The 9,359-nt window shown below is 39.4% G+C and overlaps 1 long non-coding RNA gene across 3 annotated transcripts in view; it reads left to right on the top strand.

The window, feature by feature from the left end:
* Positions 1-8,850, top strand: part of LOC120940762 — a 317,651-nt gene extending 308,801 nt beyond the window's left edge. The window contains exons 4-6 of one of the 3 annotated variants that reach the window (XR_005749478.1): positions 6,385-6,522; positions 8,451-8,520; positions 8,599-8,847. This is a non-coding gene — a long non-coding RNA (uncharacterized LOC120940762). Of the gene's footprint in view, positions 1-6,384; positions 6,523-8,450; positions 8,521-8,598 lie in introns of all 3 variants that reach the window. The other 2 variants (XR_005749479.1, XR_005749477.1) reach the window with 2 other exon arrangements.
* Positions 8,851-9,359: the final 509 nt, after the last annotated feature.

Consider the following 9,359-nt stretch of genomic DNA (forward strand, 5'->3'; position numbering starts at 1 on the left):
TCAAGCATGTATGGCGGCAACCAGGTGAGGAGTACAAAGACAAGTGTGTCTTGTCTACAGTCAAGCATGGTGGTGCATTAAGGTGAAAAAACGTGAACCCTTATAACCCCTTTAAGGGGACAACACATTTACACGGTTATATAAGCTGTACACTCACTACTTTACATTATAGCAAAGTATCATTTCTTTAGTGTTGGCACATGATAAGATATAATACAAAAATTACAAAAATGTGAGGGGTTTACTCACTTTTGTGAGATACTGTATATACACTCCTGCAAGGAGTTTGCATGTTCTCCCTGTGCGTGTGAGGGTTTTATTTGGGTACTCTGTTTTTTTCCAGTGCTCTAAGCACACGGCTGGTAGGGTAATTGGTCCCTGTCTAAATTGGCCCTAGTATGTGTATGTATGAATGTGAGTTAGTGACCTTGGGTTGCAAGCTCCTAAGGGCAGGGACTGATGTAAATGTACAACATACAAGGGTTCTTCAAAAAGTTTCCACAGTTTTTTTAACTCTATAAAATATAAAAGAAAAGTGTGGAAACTTTTTGAAAATCCCTTGTATATGTAAAAGTGCTGAGTAAATTGCTGCTGCTATATAAATACCTGTAATAAATCAATATGTATATCAATTCAGTTGTGGTTTTCAGTTATTATTAAGCCAAGCCCACCCAAAAGTGATCTTTCCATGTTTAGCAGATGTTAACCCTAGCATGTTTAAAGTAGATGTACACCCAAATTTAGTTTTCTCTGCATACTTTGAATACCAAACAACTGCTATTTCTTTAATATATTTATACACTATATAATTCTATTTTCTTGTTTCTTCATCCTTTTTATCATCTCAGTGCTGTTGATCTTCTGCAGCGTTTTTTTAGCCACTTTCTGGCTCCAGAGTTGGCTGCACGTTATTGCTCATAACCAAGTTCAGTGACAACAATGGTCCATGCCTACACAATGTGTGTTGTCAGGCCTCGTACACACGACCGAGTTTCTTGGCAAAAAGCAGCAAGAAACTTGCTGGGAGATATTTTTTTCCGAGGAAACCGGTCGTGTGTACATTTACGTCGAGGAAACTGTCGAGAAACTCGACGAGCCAAAAAGAGAGCAAGTTCTCTATTTCCTCGACGGGAATGGAGAAACTTGCCTTGTCGAGTTCCTCGACAGCCTAACAAGGAACTCGACGAGGAAAACGATGTGTTTCGCCCGTCGAGTTCCTCGGACGTGTGTACGAGGCTTCACAACCAACTATAGTCCCTCCAGTTCGTACATAAGACGGCATGACAATGCAGGTGAACAAATGGGAGACAGTTGTCACCTCTTAAGAGGAGGTGCCTGTAAAAAGTCCTTAATAGCAAGATCATCAGGGATATTTTTAATAAAAGCTGCAGACTGAAAACATCTTTTAAAATTACATTAACATGTTAAAGTTTATGCAAAACTTTAGTTATGCGGTTTTCATCTACTTCAATGGATTAGCATCTTATAATAAATTCTGGCTGCTAATATCTTACAATAAACCTGTGGTAGCTCTATAGATATTCAAGTAGTTACATATTCTTAAAAATAATCTGATGTAAAACATAGCCAGGCTGGTTTTGATGCTGATGACATGGATAATGATGGATCAACTTGGGTACAATCAGCATACGATTATTGCCAGCAATGATCACCATGTTCTTCCAGCAGGGGCAGCACCCTGCACCTCACTCCCCCCCTGGCAGAAGAACACAATGGAGGGATTCCCCCATCAACACTGGCTGTGGTGGCAAGAAAGGAAATCGTATCATCAATTGCCTGCCTAATGACGCGTACACACGATCATTTTTCGGCTTGTAAAAAACAACGTTTTAAAAAAATTTAATTTAAAATGATCGTGTGTGGGCTTCACAGCATTTTTCGGGTTCTGAAAAACAACCAAAAAAAATTCAAACATATTTTTTAACGACGTTTTAAACTTTGTAGTTTTTTGGGTTGTAAAATATGATCGTGTGTGTGCTTTAACGACGTGAAAAACCCGCGCATGCTCAGAAGCAAGTTATGAGACGGGAGTGCTCGTTCTGGTAAAACTACCGTTCATAATGGAGTAAGCACATTCATCACACTGTAACAGACAGAAATGCGCGAATCGTTTTTTACTAACACAAAATCAGCAAAAGCAGCCCCAAGGGTGGCGTTACCCGCATGGAACTTCCCCTTTATAGTGCTGTTGTACGTGTTGTACGTCACCGCGCTTTGCTAGAGCATTTTTTTTTCACTATTGTGTGTAGGCAACATCGTTTTAATGAAGAAGTTGAAAAAAACGTTGTTTTTTCTAGAGGCTGAAAACGTAGTTTTTTTACAAGCCGAAAAATTATCATGGGTACGCGGCATAACACTTTTGGGAGTATTGATCTCTTGGGTCCCCCAGAGCTATCACTCTTGCTGACCTCCATATACCCACTGTCTACTCTAGTGACCTGGAGGTCAAAGAGCAACTAGGGAGACCTGAGGGAAAACGCACTCCTGAAACGTCGACATATTCCATGGAGGAATCCACATATTCCAAGTTATAGTACTGGCCCACCTAGAGGTTGTTATAATTTTTAATACATTTTCCTACTGCTATTGCCATCTTCTAAGCATGCCTAATGCCCTGTACACACGATCGGTTCATCCGATGAAAACAGACTGATGGATTTTTTCATCAGATATTCGATGAAGCTGACTTTCATCAGTCGTACCTACACACCATCAGTTAAAAAACTGATCGTGTCAGAACGCGGTGACGTAAAACACAACGACGTAATGATAAAAATTAAGTTCAATGCTTCCAAGCATGCGTCAACTTGATTCTGAGAATGCGTGGATTTTTAACCGATGGACGTGCCCACAGACGATCGTTTTTTTCTATCGGTTTTTTAACCATCAGATAATTTTAAAACAAGTTCCTAGTTTTTTCACCGATGGATAAAAAAACCGATGGGGCCCACACACGATCGGTTCGTCTGATGAATACGGTCCATCAGACCGTTTTCATCAGACGAACCGATCGTGTGTATGCGGCATAAGAGTAATAAATAACAGGGCCCCATAGTTAGGAGCAATGTAATGAGCATAGGCACTCCATTATGTGATATTTTTCTGTACAATCACAAACAAGGAGACGTAAGAAGTCAAACACTTACTAAGGCACCAATTGTTAGACTTCAGGTGACTTCTGACCCCAGATGCTCTTTTTGACATGTAAGATCCAAGCAATTTAATTATAGTGTGCATTTAGACAGTCACAGTCACAAATCTGTGTGCCGGGTTTAACAAGTTAAAACTGAATATAGTATTCCGATTTTTGTAGATGCCCAGTGATGACTGGATCTCTTTTAGGGCTGTTAATCATAGAAGGCATACAGCTTTGGGGAAATCATTTAAGATGAATGCATCAGGGGATTGTTTAAATCACACGGGAAAGTACTCTTGAGAGAGGAAGGCCTTAAAGTGCAAGTAAGAAATATGTCCTAAGGGGTGGTTAATAAATGAAGTTAGAGATTCAGAAGGGAATCATTTAGAAGTGAAACGTGAGGAAGCATCATCTCGAGGGAAATACTTTTTTTGGCTACACTAGAGAATGGTATCAAAATTATAAAAAAAAATCAAAGTAGATATATTTGTAAAGTTCAACATAAGTTAAAAAAAAAATCATATTAGCTTGTTAGAACAATCAATGTATAAAACAACTCATATGTGTTTTTTTTTTCATTTGTGACAATTACCCTTCTCTTCCATATGGTTCACTCAGAACACATATTGAAGTTTATGTGAGATTTTTATTTTATTTTACACTTCTTAGTGATATTTATTCATCTCAGCGCATGTGAAAATCACACAAAATTGTATATAACCATATGATGCCTAGCTTCCAGATTGGTACATGAGAAGTTCCAGTTCTTAGTGAGAACACGAGAGGCCGCTAAGTGTCTTGCCACACATGCAAATATTTTGTTATGCAGAGTTGGCTAAAATATGAATATTTAAAATATATATACTTTGACTTCAACAAGATGAAAGGGTAATCTGATTTCATAGTCCTATGATTTCTAAACTATGGGATATCCCCACACTGCTGGGTGGTACTTAGTGGCTTTCCAACAATACAAGGCTCTTGTCTTGCTCTATGGTGTTGATGTGAGTAATCTTCCAAACTGGACTGAAGCCTTAAATAGTTTTGAAGGGCCAGTCTGCATATATAAGATATTCTTCTTTCTGCTGTAGGGCTTTGGCTGCTATTTAGGGCTATAGCAGCCATTTTGGGGATTACAGTTTGGATACCAGTTCTTTATTGAGCAGGACCGCTAGTGCTGTGAATATGAAGGTGGTGCGCATTAATATAACAGGGGAATTAATATATGTGCCAGTAAACAAGAAAAGATGGTTTGGAAAAAGTTTGTGTTTAACAGTCAACGCCAAGAATGAAAACGATTCTTCTCTTGCAGTGACCCTCCCCCCATCCCATAACAAACACACATTGTAAGAGTTAGCTACTCATTCAGCCTAGGGGAGCAGGAATGAGGGGTTAAACTTAACCTCTTCTGCACTCCAGCTGGGTCCCTCCAGCAATGCAGAGGGTCTCAGGAAGCCTCTAAGGGGTTAATAGCCCTGTATTTTATGTGATGATGTTGAAAGACTGCACACAGTCTTAAGGATCATAAGGAGAGAGGAGAAGCGTGTCAGAGCCAACAGGGGTAGAGTATTTAATGCAGCTTCTTCAACTCTCCCTAGATCCAATAAGTATTTAACCCTTGCTGTGCAGAGGGGGTCCTCACTGCAAGGGAAGGTTTTGTCTAACTCCTGGAGTTGATCATTAACCCCCCTGACGGTAAACCCGAGCGTGACTCGGGGTTGGTTTTCAATGCTAAAATCGGTATCCCCGAGTCACGCTCGGGGTGGACGTGCAGCGGCGCGGCTTACCTTTTGCTGGATCCACGGGCAAATTACTCACCTTGTCCCTGGATCCAGCGATGCCACCCCGCTGTGTGAGCGAGTGGGACCTCCTCGCTCGATTCACAGTCCCCGTGTGCCGCCGATCTCCGTTCCCTGCGACGTTACGACGCACGGGAGCGGAGAACGGCGCCAAATTCAAAAAAGTAAACAAACACTTTACATACAGTATACTGTAATCTTATAGATTACAGTACTGTATGTAAAAAATACACACCCCCCTTGTCCCTAGTGGTCTGCCCAGTGTCCTGCATGTACTTTTATAAAAATAAAAAATGTAATTTCTGCCTAAAAACTGTAGATTGTCCAAAAGTGGCCCTTTATGTCAAAAATGGTTTTAGATCAGCTAGAAAACAGCGATAATAAATTATAATCACTTGCAGAAATGTGCGATAGCGATTTGTGGGGAAATTCGTCATAAAAAAAAAAAAATAATGACAGCGACAATTCTGCAACTGAGCAAATTTCAGTGATTTTGAGTTGATTACATTATTGAATAATTTTTATTATAATTATATTATTATTTGTTATAATTATTTATAATTATGTATTATATTATAATTTATAATTTTGTTTTAAAAAAAAAATCATACTCGGGATGCCTACAAGACTCTTGCTTGGTCAGATTTAAGTGAGTTATTTCTAAAAATTACAGGCCTACGGTATAAAACGCCAAATTTCCTTGCAAAATAAATGTACCGCTTTTGGTACGTAATTCCAGACAGAATCATACCGCCAGGGAGGTTAAAGAGAAGTCCCGCCCTTCCAAAAATGTTAAGTCAGCAGCCACTAATACTGTAGCTGCTGGCTTTTACTTTTAAGGAACTTACCTGTCCAGACATCCAGCGGTGTCCTCACCCGAGCCAATCCTCACCAGAGCCTGGTAGCGCCATCTTGGCTAAGGGAAACCAGCAGTGAAGCTTAGAGGCTTCGCAAGCCAGTTTCCTACTGCCCATGAACGAATTGCGCTGCGCTCTGTGAATGGGCCAGCTGAGGGGGGAAGGAGAGAGGGCTAAACTTCCGGGTCACTTTACCATGGCAAACTGAGCCGGAAGTGGGAGTGGGTACCTGTCAAAATCAAGTACCTGCTCCCCCCTCCCCACCAAAATGTGCCAAATGTGGCAGCGGAGGTGGAGCTCCTCTTTGAGTTCGAGGATTTGTGCTTATGACCTGGTGTACAATGCTGTGCTACACACGCAGTTTTGAAATGTTTAATAAATTGCAACATATATAGTAAATGCCTTTCACTGCTTGTTTTTATTAATGTGTTATTATTCTCAATTAACATTAACATTCATTACTTTACAAATCATACTTTACAAAATGTAAAAAAAAACAAAACGATTATCTTTAAAAAATTGTAAATAAACACAATGCAACATACGCTGAATAGAACCTTCTCTCTTGCAGGTCCAGACACACTGAAAGGAAACACGAGTGATGTAGTAACCTGGGGGATACGTGGCATGGAACACAGGCTTTTGAAGATTCTACTGCCATTCTAGCACTTAATAAAATCAAAGATTGTCTGCAACAGAGACAGTAATAGTAAGTAATATACAGTACTTAGTTTATTTTTAATTTTTTTCACTTTCATTAGCTGAACAGTGGAGGAGTGAAGAGATGGGCAAAGCATATATCACGTATAGGGGTGCACTGGTCTCTTCCCTTATCTTCATGGCTCAGAGATTTTGGAAATACAGTGCCTTAAATAAAGTATTCATACTCCTTGAAATTCTCCACATTTTGTCATGTTACAACCAAAAACATAAATGTTTTACGGAATTTGGTATTGGCACATAATTGTGAAGTGGAAGGAAAATGATAAATGGTTTACAAAATGGTTTGTGTGTCAGAAAACTAACACTGTACATCATCCTGAACACACCATCCACACCGTGAAACATGGTGGTGGCAGCATCATGTTGAGGGTAAGCTTTTCTTCAGCAGGGACAGGGAAGTTGGTAAGAGTTGATGGGAAGATGGAAGATGGATGGAGCAAAATACAGGGTAATCTTAGAAGAAAACCTGTTATGCCGCATACACACGATCGGTTCATCTGATAAAAACGGTCTGATGGACCGTTTTCATCAGACGAACCGATCGTGTGTGGGCCCCATCGGTTTTTTATCCATCGGTGAAAAAGCTAGGAACTTGTTTTAAAATTATCTGATGGTTAAAAAAACGATAGAAAAAAGCGATCGTCTGTGGGCACGTCCATCGGTTAAAAATCCATGCATGCTCGGAATCAAGTCGACGCATGCTTGGAAGCATTGAACTTCATTTTTCTCAGCATGTCGTTGTGTTTTACGTCACCGCGTTCTGACACAATCGTTTTTTTAACTGATGGTGTGTAGGCAAGACTGATGAAAGTCAGCTTCATCGGATATCTGATGAAAAAATCCATCAGACCGTTTTCATCGGATGAACCGATCGTGTGTACAGGGCATTAGAGTCTGCAAAGGACTTGAGACTGGGGCGGAGGTTCACTTGTCAGCAGGACAATGACCCTAAACATGCAGCCAGAGCTACAATGAAATGGTTTAGATCAAAGCATATTCATGTGTTAGAATGGCCCAGTCAAAGTTCAGACCTAAATCCAATTGAAAATTGCTGTTCACAGAAACTCTCCATCCAATCTGAAAGAGCTTGAGCTATTTTAAAAAGAAGGGCAAAAAGGTCACTCTCTAAATGTGCAAAGCTGAGAAATGCACACCACACTTTTCACATATTTATTTGGAAAAAAAATTAAAACCATTTATCAATTTCCTTCCACTTCACAATTATGTACCACTTTGTGTTGGTCTATCACATAAAATCCCTAAAAAATACATTTACATTTTTGGTTGTAACATGACAAAATGTGGACCATTTCGAGGGGTATAAATACTTTTTCAAGGCACTGTAACTATGTAAAAAATGTGCTGCTCTTTCTTTTTTACTTTATTCATTTAAAAAGTTACACAATTGCATTTAACTGTTTGGTGTCTATTAGCCAGATTCAGAGAGAGTTACGCCGGCGTATTAGTAGATACGCCGTCGTAACTCTGAATCTGCGCCGTTGTAAATTTAAGTGTATTCTCAAATTGAGATACACTTAAATCTAGCTAAGATACGACCGCGGGCGCCGTCGTATCTTACCTGTCTACGCTGATTTACGCCTAAAATGCGTAAATCAGTGAGATCTGCCTATTCACGAAAGTACGCTTGCCTGTCGCAGTAGAGATATGCCGTTTACGTAAGGCGTTTTCAGGCCTAAAGTTATTCCACCAAAAAGATGGCCGCAAAGAAGCGCCAAGGTACGTGGATCTGGCCCCTTGTTTTTTGTCAAATTGCAATAGCTTATATAGTACTAGAGTACACTAAAATGAAGCAAGTGTGAGAAATAGATACTTACTATGACTATTGGTTTGATCTGGATAGGAATGAATGAACAATTACTGTAAGTGCTTTTGGCTAATCGTAATTTTTTTCAGGGCTGTTAAATTCATTTGCGTTCTATCTCTCAAAACATGCCCGCCAATGTGTTGCCAACTTCTTCTAAAGGTAAAAATGACCACAGCCTGATTCAATTCACCTAATTACTTAATTATATTTGTTTACATGTGTTGCTTTGTCTTGCAGCCAGATCTCGGTATGCCACATTAAATGTAGGACCACCCAGTTTATATTCCTAACATCTGGATGAAACCGACACTTTGCAAGAAGGGGAGGAAAACTGATAAACCTGGCAACAGTGAGTGTACACAAACTCCTTTCAGTAACAGTTGCCTTTCTTTTGTCTCCTGCATATTTGTCATTAGTTTAACATATTAAAGCTTCTTAAAAAAAATTGTGATAAAATCATCACAAATTGTGTCAGAGTAAAAGTGTGATCACAGAACATTTTGAGGCTTATAAAAATAATTTCTAGTTTATAGTGAACTGACATATTATTCCTCACATTATACAAATTTCAGGTTGATAAAATGTTTCATTTATGAGCTTAGACGTGTATTATCTTCACTGATAAACGTCAGTATGCATTGTACAAATATATTATAATTTACTGAGGTTACACTCAAGGGTATATTTTCTTATTCTAGTGTGACATCACTGCAAAGGCTAATAACCAGAAATAAAGACAAGTTTACATACTTCCACAATGGCACTTACATTACAGTATACAGTATATTGCAAGATATACACTTTATACAGTGAAGGGATTTGTGAAATATTCATGCTTTGTACTTAAAGCCTCATACTGTATATGAAACCATTAACCAGTTCAGGTCCACCCTATAGCAGTTTTACTGCTACAGGGCGGCACCTGTGTGCAGGATCACTCATATATACACAGTCCGTGACTTCCGGGTAGTGGGCCCGAATGTGTGATTACACACAGT

Source organism: Rana temporaria, chromosome 5 (assembly GCF_905171775.1).
Source record: "Rana temporaria chromosome 5, aRanTem1.1, whole genome shotgun sequence".
NCBI lineage: Eukaryota > Metazoa > Chordata > Amphibia > Anura > Ranidae > Rana > Rana temporaria.